This window comes from Triticum urartu, chromosome 2A, assembly GCF_056163025.1.
Source record: "Triticum urartu cultivar PI428250 chromosome 2A, HENAU_Tu73, whole genome shotgun sequence".
Lineage (NCBI taxonomy): Eukaryota > Viridiplantae > Streptophyta > Magnoliopsida > Poales > Poaceae > Triticum > Triticum urartu.
Window position 1 is genome coordinate 343,006,050 of NC_141874.1, and position 16,325 is coordinate 343,022,374.

Consider the following 16,325-nt stretch of genomic DNA (forward strand, 5'->3'; position numbering starts at 1 on the left):
AAGACCAATATTTTTGTCAAGACAGAGCATTGAAAGCCGACTCAAGTGGATTATCTCTTACAATATTTCTCAACAAGAGACCAATGTCAGCAAATTGACTCTGAAGCTGGCATGTTGACCCGGATTTTTCAAAGAAAGTATCTAGATTTTTTGCATTGGAAAAATTTGAACATATCTGCTAAAGAGATTTGCTATGAGATTATGGATACATATCAAGAAGGAGATGACAAAGACTTAAGGATGATCAAGTGCCGGCTTATAAAGAATATTTAACCCGGAGCACAACCTGTCAAAGTCGTTCTTGAGTTGTTTTGCAGGATCGGTTTAACATGGATAAATCCAAATTAAATTGGGGGCTAATGTCGGGGATATACCCCGCGGTATGACCCGACCGGAAGTATGACCCGGCCAGACTTGGCGCTTCACCGATGACCCGCTGGAGGACTGGCGATTCACGGGTCTGGCGGCTCACTGATCAGACGACTCACGAGCCTGGCGACTCACGGATGGCCCAAGGCCTAGAAGTCCAGCTCATATTATGGTGGGCCGTCTTAAGAGGAAAGGGATGACGAATATTTCCTTTACGAGGAAGCAAGACCCAGACTTGTAATCAACTTGTAAGAGAAGATAGATTAGTCCTAGTCCTACTAGGACTCCACATGTAACCTACCCCTCTAACTTATATAAGGAGGGGCAGGGCTCCCCAAAGGAGGGAGAGAAAAACAATCTCTAGGGCTAGACACAAAGAGCCGGCTTACCGGCGACTCTCTCGTGATCATAATGAGACCTAGCCTCAAACAGTATGTAGGGTTATTACCGGACGATGTTTCCCGGGGCCCGAAGCTGTCTAAATCCTCGTCTTGTGTGTTGCGTCTCTCGATTCCGCTCAACCCCTTCAAGCTACCACATAGATGCGTTGGCCTCGCGACTAAGTCCTTTCATGAGGACATCTGCCGTGACAATTCCACGACACAAAGTGTTCCTCCGGTAAATGGGAGTTGCATAATCTCATAGTCATAGGAACATGTATAAGTCAAGAAGAAAGCAATAGCAACATACTAAACGATCGGGTGCTAAGCTAATGGAATGGGTCATGTCAATCACATCATTCTCCTAATGATGTGATCCCGTTAATCAAATGACAACTCATGTCTATGGTTAGGAAACATAACCATCTTCGATTAACGAGCTAGTCAAGTAGAGGCATACTAGTGACACTTTGTTTGTCTATGTATTCACACAAGTATTACGTTTCCGGTTAATACAATTCTAGCATGAATAATAAACATTTATCATGATATAAGGAAATAAATAATAACTTTATTATTGCCTCTAGGGAATATTTCCTTCAGTCTCCCACTTGCACTAGAGTCAATAATCTAGATTACACAGTAATGATTCTAACACCCATGGAGCCTTGGTGCTGATCATGTTTTGCTCGTGGAAGAGGCTTAGTCAATGGGTCTGCTACATTCAGATCCGTATGTATCTTGCAAATCTCTATGTCTCCCTCCTGGACTAGATCCCGGATGGAATTGAAGCGTCTCTTGATGTGCTTGGTTCTCTTGTGAAATCTGGATTCCTTTGCCAAGGCAATTGCACCAGTATTGTCATAAAAGATTTTCATTGGACCCGATGCACTAGGTGTGACACCTAGATCGGATATGAACTCCTTCATCCAAACTCCTTCGTTTGCTGCTTCCGAAGCATCTATGTACTCCGCTTCACATGTAGATCCCGCCACGACGCTTTGTTTAGAACTGCACCAACTGACAGCTCCACCGTTTAATGTAAATACGTATCCGGTTTGCGATTTAGAATCGTCCGGATCAGTGTCAAAGCTTGCATCACCGTAACCATTTACGATGAGCTCTTTGTCACCTCCATATACGAGAAACATATCCTTAGTCCTTTTCAGGTATTTCAGGATGTTCTTGACCATTGTCCAGTGACCCACTCCTGGATTACTTTGGTACCTCCCTGCTAGACTTATAGCAAGGCACACATCAGGTCTGGTACACAGCATTGCATACATGATGGAGCCTATGGCTGAAGCATAGGGAACATCTTTCATTTTCTCTCTATCTTCTGCAGTGGTCGGGCATTGAGTCTTACTCAACTTCACACCTTGTAACACAGGCAAGAATCCTTTATTTGCTTGATCCATTTTGAATTTCTTCAAACCTTTGTCAAGGTATGTGCTTTGTGAAAGTCCAATTAAGTGTCTTGATCTATCTCTATAGATCTTAATGCCCAATATGTAAGCAGCTTCACCGAGGTCTTTCATTGAAAAACTCTTATTCAAGTATCCCTTTATACTATCCAGAAATTCTATATCATTTCCGATTAGCAATATGTCATCCACATATAATATCAGAAATGCTACAGAGCTCCCACTCACTTTCTTGTAAATACAGGCTTCTCCAAAAGTCTGTACAAAACCAAATGCTTTGATCACACTATCAAAGCATTTATTCCAAGTCCGAGATGCTTGCACCAGTCCATAAATGGATCACTAGAGCTTGCACACTTTGTTAGCTCCCTTTGGATTGACAAAACCTTCCGGCTGCATCATATACAACTCTTCTTCCATAAATCCATTCAGGAATGCAGTTTTGACATCCATCTGCCAAATTTCATAATCATAAAATGCGGCAATTGCTAGCATGATTCGGACAGACTTAAGCATCGCTACGGGTGAGAAGGTCTCATCGTAGTCAATCCCTTGAACTTGTCGAAAACCTTTTGCGACAAGTCGAGCTTTGTAGACAGTAACATTACCATCAGTGTTAGTCTTCTTCTTGAAGATCCATTTATTTTCAATTGCTTGCCGATCATTGGGCAAGTCAACCAAAGTCCACACTTTGTTCTCATACATGGATCCCATCTCAGATTTCATGGCTTCAAGCCATTTTGCGGAATCTGGGCTCACCATTGCTTCTTCATAGTTCGTAGGTTCATCATGATCTAGTAGCATGACTTCCAGAACAGGATTACCGTACCACTCTGGTGCCTTACTCTGGTTGATCTACAAGGTTCAATAGTAACTTGTTCTGAAGTTTCATGATCATCATCATTAGCTTCCTCACTAATTGGTGTAGGTGTCATAGAAACCGGTTTCTGTGATGTACTACTTTCCAATAAGGGAGCAGGTACAGTTACCTCATCAAGTTCTACTTTCCTCCCACTCACTTCTTTCGAGAGAAACTCCTTCTCTAGAAAGGATCCATTCTTAGCAAAAATGTCTTGCCTCCGGATCTGTGATAGAAGGTGTACCCAACAGTCTCCTTCGGGTATCCTATGAAGACACATTTCTCCGATTTGGATTCGAGCTTATCAGGTTGAAGCTTTTTCACATAAGCATTGATAGAGGCTAAGGTGTCCCGATGTTTCAATGAGATGGTGGCTATCGTTTTCTGTGGGAGTCGACCTTGACGATCCGACTACGAACGTGCGAGACGTCGCGCCTTAGCAATCGCTAAACCAACTTCCGAGGGTTATTGACCACGCCGGAGCACGATCAACCTGACCACGAGGGTCTGTTTCCTGCGAGCAAACGAAGAACAAGCAAGAAACTGAGATTGCAATCGGGATATTGCGAATATAAGATGAAAGCTTTATTGATCAAGGTGGGGTTCTGTGACGTCTTGGTCTGGTCGTTGGACACAAACGAAGTACGTGAAGTTGCAGCTATGGCGAACTTTTAATCTAAACAAAACCCAAAGTCTAAACGACGCCCTAAGGGCTGTATATATGGAGGAAGAGGGGGGAATTTCGTGGCCCTTGAGGGTGGGGTCCGAAACCAACCCTAACTCTTGTTTCCCCACACATACGGACTCTAAAAATAGCCTATAATTAAGTATTTCGAAATTACATGGGCCTGGCCCATTAATAAGGTGACGCAGCACCTAGAATAGCCTATGGACGAATATTATGAAGTGGCATCTTGTATATTTCGTCCAAGGCTTCATGCACTCCTTATGGCGGCTTCAAAGTCCTGAAATCATCACTTGTAACTCCGTTCTTGATCCCCTTGCGCATGCCATCAACTCCATGCGTGTTCTTGCTCCAATGTTCATCCTTCTCCAAGCTAGGCCCTTCATTTGTAAGCAAAACAAATGTATCCAATTTAGGCAGCATCATAATCTCATGAACATTAGAATCATTACCAAGAAACGAAAGTACCTGGTAATTTAATTGGCGTGCGCGAGCTCTAGTAATTGGTCCAGTATATGTAACAGTAGGGGCTGTGGGTGTAACAATGGTATTGATGTCCTCATCATCCTCCCCTTCTTGAAATGAAGTCGTCCTCGACGGAAGCGCATCTTCCTCACCCAAATAAGGCTTCAAATCTGCAATGTTAAAAGTGGGACTAACCCCAAAGTCTACAGGTAGCTCAAGTTTATATGCATTATCATTTATTTTCTCTAACACCTTAAAAGGACCATCAGCACGTGGCATTAGCTTTGATTTGCGCAGATTAGGAAATCTATCTTTACGCAAATGTAACCAAACAAGATCTCCAGGCGCAAACACAACATGTTTTCTACCCTTATCTCCAGCAAGTTTATATTTAGCATTCATACGCTCAATGTTTTCCTTAGTTAACTCATGCATTTTTAAAATCAATTCAGAACGTTCTTTAGAATCAAAATTAACCTTCTCTGAAGATGAAAGAGGCAACAAATCAATAGGTGCACGAGGTAGGAAACCATACACAATTTCAAAAGGGCACATCTTAGTAGTAGAATGTAATGAGCGATTATAAGCAAATTCAATATGAGGCAAGCATTCTTCCCACATTTTCTTGTTATTCTTCAAAACAGCCCTAAGCATAGTAGACAATGTTCTATTGACTACTTCAGTTTGTCCATCAGTTTGGGGGTGACAAGTAGTACTAAAAAGCAGCTTAGTCCCCAACTTAGCCCATAAACATCTCCAAAAGTGGCTAAGAAATTTAGTATCACGATCTGAAACAATAGTATTTGGCACACCATGTAAGCGAATAATTTCACGAAAGAACAAATCAGCAACATTAACAGCATCATCGCTTTTATGACATGGTATAAAGTGTGCCATTTTCGAGAACCTATCCACGACAACAAATATGCTATCCCTCCCCTTCTTTGTTCGAGGTAAACCTAAAACAAAGTCCATAGATATATCCTCCCAAGGAACACTAGGTACTGGCAAAGGCATATATAAACCATGAGGATTGAGTCGTGACTTAGCTCTTTGACATGTAGTGCAGCGAGCAACAAAACGCTCAACATCCCGTCTCATCTTTGGCCAAAAGAAATGTGTAGCAAGTATATCCTCCGTCTTCTTGACGCCAAAGTGTCCCATTAATCCTCCTCCATGCGCCTCCTGCAACAACAAAAGACGAACGGAGCTAGCTGGAATGCATAGCTTGTTAGCACGAAACACAAATCCATCGTTAAGAACGAACTTGTTCCAAGTTCTCCCTTCCTTACAATTCTGCAATACATCTTTAAATTCAGCATCATGAACATATTGATCTTTGATGGTCTCCAAACCAAATATTTTAAAGTCAAGTTGTGAAAGCATAGTATAACGACGAGACAAGGCATCAGCAATAACATTTTCTTTACCCTTCTTGTGTTTAATGACATAAGGGAAAGTCTCAATGAATTCAACCCACTTAGCATGTCTACGATTCAGTTTTGCTTGACTTTTAATGTGTTTCAAAGATTCATGATCAGAATGTATAACAAATTCCTTGGGCCATAAATAATGTTGCCATGTTTCTAAGGTCCGAACAAGAGCATATAATTCTTTATCATAAGTAGAATAGTTCAGACTAGGCCCACTCAATTTTTCAGAAAAGTATGCAACAGGTTTTCCATCTTGTAATAACCTCCTAATCCAATTCCACTAGCATCACATTCAAGCTCAAAAGTCTTATTGAAATCAGGAAGTTGGAGTAAAGGAGCATGTGTCAACTTATCTTTCAATACCGTGAAGGATTCTTCCTGTGCGGTACCCCAAACAAAAGGCACATCCTTCTTTGTAAGCTCGTTGAGAGGTGCAGCAATGGTGCTGAAATCTCTCACAAAACGCCTATAGAAACCAGCGAGGCCAAGGAAACTCCTCACTTGTGTGACTGTTTTGGGCTGCGGCCAACTCTCAATAGCTTCAATCTTGGCTTTATCAACTTCAATTCCCTGTGGAGTAACAACATAGCCAAGAAAAGATACTCGGTCGGTGCAAAAGGTGCACTTTCCAAGGTTTCCAAACAAACGTGCATCACGTAGAGCAATAAAAATAGCACGTAAATGTTCCAAATGTTCCTCCAAGGATTTGCTATAAATCAATATGTCATCAAAGTAAACTACCACAAATCGTCCAATGAAAGCACGTAAAACTTCGTTCATTAACCTCATGAAAGTACTAGGTGCATTAGTTAACCCAAAAGGCATGACTAACCACTCATATAATCCAAACTTAGTTTTAAATGCTGTTTTCCATTCATCACCCAATTTCATACGAATTTGATAGTATCCACTACGCAAATCAACTTTGGAGAATATAGTATAGCCACTCAATTCATCAAGCATATCATCTAGCCTAGGAATAGGATGACGATAACGAATAGTAATATTATTAATGCCTCTACAATCAACGCACATACGCGACGTACCATCCTTTTTCGGCACTAAAATGATAGGAACAGCACAAGGACTAAGGGATTCGCGTATATAACCTTTGTCGAGCAGTTCTTGTACTTGACGCATAATCTCCTTCGTCTCCTCTGGATTGGTACGGTATGGTGCACGGTTGGGTAGCGAAGCACCGGGAATTAAATCAATTTGATGCTCAATCCCTCGAATAGGTGGTAATCCCGGTGGCACGTCTTGTGGAAAGACGTCAGCGAACTCCTGCAAAATGTTAGTGACAGCAGGGGCAAAGAGGAAGGCACGTCCTCGAATGAAAATAATGCCTCTTTGCACACAAAAGCATAGCAAACAGATTTGCTGAAATCTAGCTCATCAATATCAGATTTGGTTGCAAGTAAACATGCACTTTTCAATTTAATTTCAGAAACAACAGTAGATGGTTTATTATTAGGCTTCATTTGGTGCTCAAATTCTTTTGCCACAATCTGATTTTCACTCTTATTTGTCTCCTGTTTTGCTTTATTAGCTCTATTAATATCATCTTTCAAAATGGAATCAGGAGTCATAGGAAGCAAAGTAATATTTTTATCGTTATGAACAAGAGTATACTGATTGTTTCTACCATGGTGTACAGAATTTTTATCAAATTGCCATGGTCTACCAAGTAATAAGAAACATGCTTGCATAGGTACCACATCACAATCAACATAATCAGCATATGTAGAGATACTAAAATGCACACAAACAGTACGTGTTACCTTAACCTTGCCGCTGTTGTTGAACCATTGGATGTAGTAAGGATGTGGATGTGGTCTTGTGGTGAGAGATAGCTTCTCCACCATCTCCATGCTAGCCAAGTTATTGCAGCTCCCTCCATCTATGATCACGCGAACAGAACGTTCCTTCACAACTCCCTTTGTATGGAACAAATTATGCCTCTGATTTTGCTCAGCTTGTGTAACCTGCACACTCAAAACACGTTGAGCAACTAAACATTCATACCTGTCAGCATCGTCAGGAGCCATGTATTGCGTCTCATGATCAGAATCGTCTCCACCGTGTTCGTCACGTGTAATAAGAGCCAAAGTCTCCTCATCATAGTCACTAGCGGACTCATACCCACCATCCTTAGTAACAGTCATCACACGCTTAGATGGGCATTCTCTCGCATAATGACCTCCACCCTTGCAACGTCGACAAATAATATCATGTGTTTGCCCTGTTGATGCCATGGATGAAGAAGAGCTCTTTGCAGGCCCAGAAGGTGTGCTCTTGGCAGATAGTGGTGATTGTGCCTGCTTTATTGTATCACGGTTGGAGGTGGCAGCCGACGGAGGCGCCGGTGTAGCAGAACGTGTGGAAGTAGATGATGCACGTGGTGTCCATGATGAAGGTCGACCTGCAGAAAAGGTAGTCCGCGCCAATGCCTGTCGATCCTGCACTTCATGTTCAGCTTTACAAGCAAGATGGAATAAACGAGTGATATTAGTATATTCCTTATACTCTAGAATCGTCTGAATCTCTCTATTTAATCCACCCATAAAATGTGCAAGCATAGCTTCATTCTCCTCAACAATACCACATCTAATCATGCCAGTTTGTAATTCCTGATAATATTCTTCTACAGAATTTTTTCCCTATCTTAAGCGCTGCAATTTTTGAAGTAATTCACGTTGATAATATGGTGGAACCCAACGAGTACGCATAGCAGTTTTCAAAGCAGCCCAAGTAGCCGGAATAGGATATAATCTACAATGCTCAGACCACCAAACACATGCAAAACTAGTGAAAGCACAAACAGCAGCAGGAACACGTCTCTCCTCGGGATATTGTAAACATGTAAATCGTTATTCAGTTTCTAACTCCCAAGTAAGATATATATCAGGAACATATCTACCCTCAAATGGTGGAATATTCAATTTTAGTTTAGGGAGATGGTCATGATCTCGTACCTGAGGGTGAGCCCTACCATTGCCATTATTTGCATGTGGACGACCTGGTGGTTGCTGTGCTGTTGGTGGCACGTAGTTCTGATTTTGATCAACCTCATCCTCATAATCTCCCACATAAGCATCCTCCTCCACATCAGCAGTAGGAGCCACAGAAGTATCAACAGCAGCACCAGCAGTTTGGCCCGACTGAAGAGGGACACGGCTCACTCGGCGGAGGGCTGTTTCCCGACGTGGAGGTAGTCGGTGTTGTTGCTATTGTTGCAGAGGTGCGGCAGGAGCAGCCGGTGGTGGTGGTGGAAAACGCGACAGCAATTCAGCAAACTTGTTATCGAGCTTTGTTTCAAACGTCTTCTCCATGCCATCTATCTTCTCCATGGCCTCTTCAAATCTGTTTATCACATCTTGCACCTGTCCATTCATCATTTGCTGAAACGTATCATGAAGCTCCTTGTTCGTCAAGTTCTCCCAGTCAGTCTCGTCGGCTTGTGATCCTGGCATGGTTAGCAGCAATAGAAACACACAAGAATATGATCCTACAGACTACTAACAAGTGGTGGTGGTGGCGGGTGTCACAAATCCGTCAAGTAAATCTCAAATTCTTACCAGTTCTTACCCAGCAGCAGGCGGTGATCGGCAACCGTTGTAGTCAAAAACTCTCAAAAGCTTGGATAGAGCGATTGCCAGGGAGAGTCAAACGCACGACGTAGATGTATGTGGAGCTGGGAAGGCTTATAGTATGGTAGCAAAAAGGGTCAGCAATAATCAATTCAGAGATGCAAAGTTGAATAAACGCTCAATGGCGGTACTGTGCTGGTCCTAGGCTAGACCGTGCTAGAGACGCGAGCCTAGAACACTAACAAAATCACGGCGCTGCACGTAAATAAGGGAAAAGCACACTCTGGAACTCTTTTTTTTCACTCTTTTTTTTGCGCACCTTTTTTTTGCACTCCTCTTTTTTTTGCGAAAAATCACTATAATGGCGAGTGTCTCAAAACTCTTCCCTCGTCAAACTGATAGGATGGGCACGAAATTTTTTTTTTCACTTTTTTTCAGAAATCAGGGCAGCGACGACGAAAAAGTGCGACAAAAAATCACTATGATGGCACGTGGCTCAGAAGACTCAGAAAAGCCTAAAAATAGGATAGGGAAAAAAAATTTGCCCGTGAAAACTTTGGCCTAAAAACTGCCCGGGGGTCTCCAGCCTCCTTTTTTTTTCTTTTTTTTTCCGAGACCTACGCAGGCAAGGAAACACGAACCAGAATTTAGATTGATCTCAAGAACAAACCTAATATGAGAAGAACTCGGATTGGTGGTGGATATATGGTTGTGGTATATGGCAGCGGTGGTGGTATATGGTAGCGGTGGTGGTATATGGATACGGATTGGTGATGGTATATGGATATGGATTCAGAGCGGTGGCGGGTAAGCAAAAAGTGGTAGATGGGCGATGATGATGGTGCGGCGGCGGCGTGACAACTTATGACCAGAACTCGAAACTCTAAAAGACTAGACTCTAAGACCAGCAACTTGACACGACGATGCAACCGCAAATTCAACAAAGCAAAAACCCTAAAAAGATTATGCAAAGGCTCAGATTGGTTCGGATATGATGAACTAACCCTAATTTTTTTTTCTGGCTTTTTCGTGGACTATAGGTATGAAGAATAGACTCGATCTAATCTACGAAAAACTGTAAAATCTCACCGAGCAACCTGGAAATCTGATACCACTTGATAGAGGCAAAGGTGTCCCGATGTTTCGATGAGATGGTGGCTATCGTTTTCTGTGGGAGTCGACCTTAATAAGGTGACACAGCACCTATACTTAAGTATTTCGAAATTACATGGGCCTGGCCCATTAATAAGGTGACGCGGTACCTAGAATAGCCTATGGACGAATATTATGAAGTGGCATCTTGTATATTTCGTCCAAGGCTTCCTGCACTCCTTATGGCGGCTTCAAAGTCCTGAAATCATCACTTGTAACTCCGTTCTTGATCCCCTTGCGCATGCCATCAACTCCAGGCGTGTTCTTGCTCCAATGTTCATCCTTCTCCAAGCTAGGCCCTTCATTTGTAAGCAAAACAAATGTATCCAATTTAGGCAGCATCATAATCTCATGAACATTAGAATCATTACCAAGAAACGAAAGTACCTGGTAATTTAATTGGCGTGCGCGAGCTCTAGTAATTGGTCCAGTATATGTAACAGTAGGGGCTGTGAGTGTAACAATGGTATTGATGTCCTCATCATAACAGATGGTTCTTGTCCATCACATCATTCTCCTAATGACATGATCTCGTTATCAAGTGACAACACGTGTCTATGGTTAGGAGATCTTAACCATCTTTTGATCAACGAGCTACTCTAGTAGAGGCTCACTAGGGACACGATATTTGTTTATGTATCCACACATGTATTTAAGTTTCCGATCAATACAATTATGTCATGATTAAGGAAATATAATAATAACCACTTTATTATTGCCTCCAGGGCATATTTCCAACAGTCTCCCACTTGCACTAGAGTCAATAATCTAGATTACATAGTAATGAATCTAACACCCATGGAATCTTGGTGCTGATCATGTTTTGCCCGCGGAAGAGGTTTAGTCAATGGGTCTGCCACATTCAAATCTGTATGTACTTTTCAAATTTCTATTTCTCCATCCTTAACCTATTCACGAATGGAGTTGAAGCATCGCTTGATGTGTTTGGTTCTCTTGTGGAACCTGGATTCCTTTGTTAAGTTAATTGCTCCAGTGTTGTCACAAAACATTATCATTGGACCCGATGCACTGGGTATTACACCCAGATAGGATATGAACTCCTTCATCCAGATTCCTTCATGCGTTGCTTCCGAAGCAGCTATGTACTCCGCTTCACATGTAGATCCCACACGACACTCTGCTTGGAACTGCACCAACTGATAGCTCCACCATTCAATATAAATACATATCCGGTTTGTGGCTTAGAGTCATCCGGATTTGTGTCAAAGCCAACATCGACATAACCCTTTACGACGAGCTCTTCGTCACCTCCATAAACGAGAAACATATCCTTGGTCCTTTTCAGGTACTTCAGGATATTCTTGACCGATGTCCAGTGATCCACTCCTGGATTACTTTGGTACCTCCCTGCCAAACTTATGGCAAGGCACACATCAGGTATGGTACACATCATGACATGCATAATAGAACCTATGGCTGAGGCATAGGGAATGAATTTCATTTTCTCTCTATCTTCTGCTGTGGTCGGACTTTGAGTCTGACTCAAGTTCACACCTTGCAACACATGCAAGAACTCTTTCTTTTACTGGTCCATTTTGAACTTCTTCAGAACTTTGTCAAGGTATGTGCTTTGTGAAAGTCCTATTAAGCGTCTTGATATATCCCTATAGATCTTGATGCCCAATATATAAGCAGCTTCACCGAGGTCTTTCATTGAAAAATTCTTATTCAAGTATCCTTTTATGCTATCCAGAAATTCTATATCATTTCCAATCAGAAATATGCCATCCACATATAATATTAGAAATGCTACAGAGCTCCCACTCACTTTCTTGTAAATAGAGACTTTGCCGTAAGTCTGTATAAAACCATATGCTTTGATCACCTCATCAAAGCGTATATTCCAACTCCGAGATGCTTACACCAGTCCATAGATGAATCGCTGGAGCTTGCACACTTTGTTAGCACCTTTAAAATCGACAAAACCTTCTGTTTGCATCATATACAACTCTTTTTTAAGAAACCATTAAGGAATGCAGTTTTGACGTCCATTTGCCATATTTCATAATCATAAAATGAGGCAATTGCTAACACGATCCAGACAGACTTAAGCATCGCTACGGGTGAGAAAGTCTCATCGTAGTCAACCCCTTGAACTTGTCAAAAACCTTTCGCAACAAGTTGAGTTTTGTAGACGCTCATGCGCCTCCCTCCTTTGGCCCATGAGGCCCACCAAGTACCGGTGGCATCCCGGGACCCCTTCTGACACTCCGATAAAATTCAGGTGCATTTCAAAACCTTGCCGGACACCAAATACTATCATCCTATATATCAATCTTTACCTCCGGACCATTCCAGAGATCCTCGTCATGTCCGGGACTCCGAACAACATTTGGTCACCAACTCACATAACTCATATAATACTATCTCGTCAACGAACATTAAGCATGCGGACCCTACGGGTTCGAGAATAACATAGACATGACCGAGACACTTCTCCGGTAAATAACCAATAGCGGGACCTAGATGCCCATATTGGTCCCTACATATTCTACGAAGATCTTTATCAGTCAAACCTCTATGATAACATATGTAGTTCCCTTTGTTTGTCGGTATGTTACTTGTCCGAGATTCGATCGTCGGTATCTCCATACCTAGTTCAATCTCATTACCGGCATGTCTCTTTACTCGATCGATAATACGTCATCTCGTAACTAACTCCTTAGTCACTTTGCTTGCAAGCTTCTTGTGATGCTGTATTACCGAGAGGGCCCAGAGATACCTCTCCGTCACACGAAGTGACAAATCCCAATCTTGATCCATGCCAACTCAACATACACCTTCAGAGATACCTGTAGAGCACCTTTATGATCACCCTGTTATGTTGTGACATTTGATAGTACACAAGGTATTCCTCTGGTATCCGAGAGTTGCATGATCTCACGGTCGAAGGAATATGTATTTGACATTAAGAAAGCAGTAGCAATAAACTAAATGGTCATATGCTAAGCTAACGGATGGGTCTTGTCCATCACATCATTCTCCTAATGATGTGATCCCGTTATCAAGTGACAACACATGTCTATGGTTAGGAAACCTTAACCATCTTTTGATCAACAAGCTAGTCTAGTAGAGCCTCACCAGGGACACAATATTAGTTTATGTATCCACACATGTATTTAAGTTTCCGGCCAATACAATTATAACATGAATAATAATCCTTTATCTTGATTGAGGAAATATAATAATAACCACTTTATTATTGCCTCTAGGGCATATTTCCAACACTTCCATCCGGACTCCGAATTGGGTGATTCTTTTTTTGTAACAAAGTAGATTTCGTCCTCTTTCAAACCCAATTGGATTCACCTTCAAATTCGTCCGGAGTGTTGAGATATTGACGAAACAATTTGACGCTGCAGCAGAATCCGAGTCAATCTACAAGTCCAAAGGTTTTGAATCACTTCCACTTGGGACCATGGGCCTTATACAACCTAGGGTTAGTTTTAGGCTGCCTTGGGACGTCCTCCCACCTCCTTGGCCGACACTGAAGGAAATATGCCCTAGAGGCAATAATGAAGTTATTATTTATTTCCTTATATCATGATAAATGTTTCTTATTCATGCTAGAATTGTATTAACCGGAAACATGATACATGTGTGAATACATAGACAAACAGAGTGTCACTAATATGCCTCTACTTGACTAGCTCGTTTATCAAAGATGGTTATGTTTCCTAACCATAGACATGAGTTGACATTTGATTAACGGGATCACATCATTAGGAAAATGATGTGATTGACTTGACCCATTCTGTTAGCTTAGCACTTGATCGTTTAGTATGTTGCTATTGCTTTCTTCATGACTTATACATGTTCCTATGACTATGAGATTATGCAACTCCCATTTACCAGAGGAACACTTTGTGTACTACCAAACATCACAATGTAACTGGGTGATTATAAAGGTGCTCTACAGGTGTCTCCGAAGGTACTTGTTGAGTTGGCGTATTTCGAGATTAGGATTTGTCACTTCGATTGTCGGAGAGGTATCTCTGGGCCCACTCGGTAATGCACATCACTATAAGCCTTGCAAGCATTGTAACTAATGAGTTAGTTGCGGGATGATGTATTACGGAACGAGTAAAGAGACTTGCCGGTAACGAGATTGAACTAGGTATTGAGATGCCGATGATCGAATCTCGGGCAAGTAACATACGGATGACAAAGGGAACAACATAAGTTGTTATGCGGTTTGACCGGTAAAGATCTTCGTACAATATGTAGGAACCAATATGAGCATCCAGGTTCCACTATTGGTTATTGACCGGAGACGTGTCTCAGTCATGTCTACATAGTTCTCGAACCCACAGGGTCCGCACTCTTAAAGTTCAGTGACGATCGGTATTATGAGTTTTTGTGTTTTGATGTACCGAAGGTAGTTCGGAGTCCCGGATATGATCACGAACATGATGAGGAGTCTCGAAATGGTCGAGACGTAAATATCGATATATTGGACGACTATATTTGGATACCGGACTGGTTCCGAGAGAGATCGGGAATATACCGAAGCGCCGGGAGGTTATCGGAACCCCCCGGGAGGTATATGGGCCTTATTGGGCTTTAGTGGAAAGGAGGGGAAATGAGCAAGGGAGGTGGCGCCCCCCAAGCCCAATCCGAATTGGGAGGGGGGCCGGGCCCCCTTTCCTTCCTCCCTCATTCCTCTTCCTTCCCTCTCCTACTCCAAGTTGGAAAGGGGGGAATCCTACTCCCGGTGGGAGTAGGACTCCCCTTGGCGCGCCTCTCCCTGGCCGGTCGCCTCCTCCCCCTTGCTCCTTTATATACGGGGGTAGGGGGCACCCCAAAGACACACCAATTGATCATTGATCTCTTAGCCGTGTGCGGTGCCCCCCTCCACCATAATCCACCTCGATCATATCGTAGCGGTGCTTAGGCGAAGCCCTGCGTCGGTAGCATCATCATCACCGTCACCACGCCGTCGTGTTGACGAAACTCTCATGTGAAGCTTTGCTAGATCGGAGCTCGTGGGACGTCATCGAGTTGAACGTCTGCAGAACTCGGAGGTGCTGTGCGTTCGGTACTTGGATCAGTCGAATCGTGAAGACGTACGACTACATCAACCGCGTTGTGCTAATGCTTCCGCATTCGGTCTACAAGGGTACGTAGATACACTCTCCCCTCTCGTTGCTATGCATCACCATGATCCTGTGTGTGCGTAGGAATTTTTTTGAAATTACCATGTTCCCCAACAGTGGCATCCGAGCCTGATTTTATGCGTAGATGTTATATGCACGAGTAGAACACAAGTGAGTTATGGGCGATACAAGTCATATTGCTTACCAGCATGTCATACTTTGGTTCGATGGTATTGTTGGATGAAGCGGCCCCGACCGACATTACGCGTACGCTTACGCGAGAATGGTTCTACCGACGTGCTTTGCACACAGGTGGCTGGCGGGTGTCAGTTTCTCCAACTTTAGTTGAACCAAGTGTGGCTACGCCCGGTCCTTGTGAAGGTTAAAACAACACTAACTTGACGAACTATCGTTGTGGTTTTGATGCATAGGTAAGAATGGTTCTTGCTCAGCCCATAGCAGCCACGTAAAATTTGCAACAACAAAGTAGAGGACGTCTAACTTGTTTTTGCAGGGCATGTTGTGATGTGATATTGTCAAGACATGATGCTATATTTTGTTGTATGAGATGATCATGTTTTGTAACCGAGTTATCGGCAACTGGCAGGAGCCATATGGTTGTCGCTTTATTGTATTCAATGTAATCGCCCTGTAATTGCTTTACTTTATCACTAATCGGTAGCGATAGTCGTAGAAGCAATAGTTGGTGAGATGACAATGATGCTACGATGGAGATCAAGGTGTCGCGCCGGTGACGATGGTGATCATGATGGTGCTTCGGAGATGGAGATCACAAGCACAAGATGATGATGGCCATATCATATCACTTATATTGATTGCATGTGATGTTT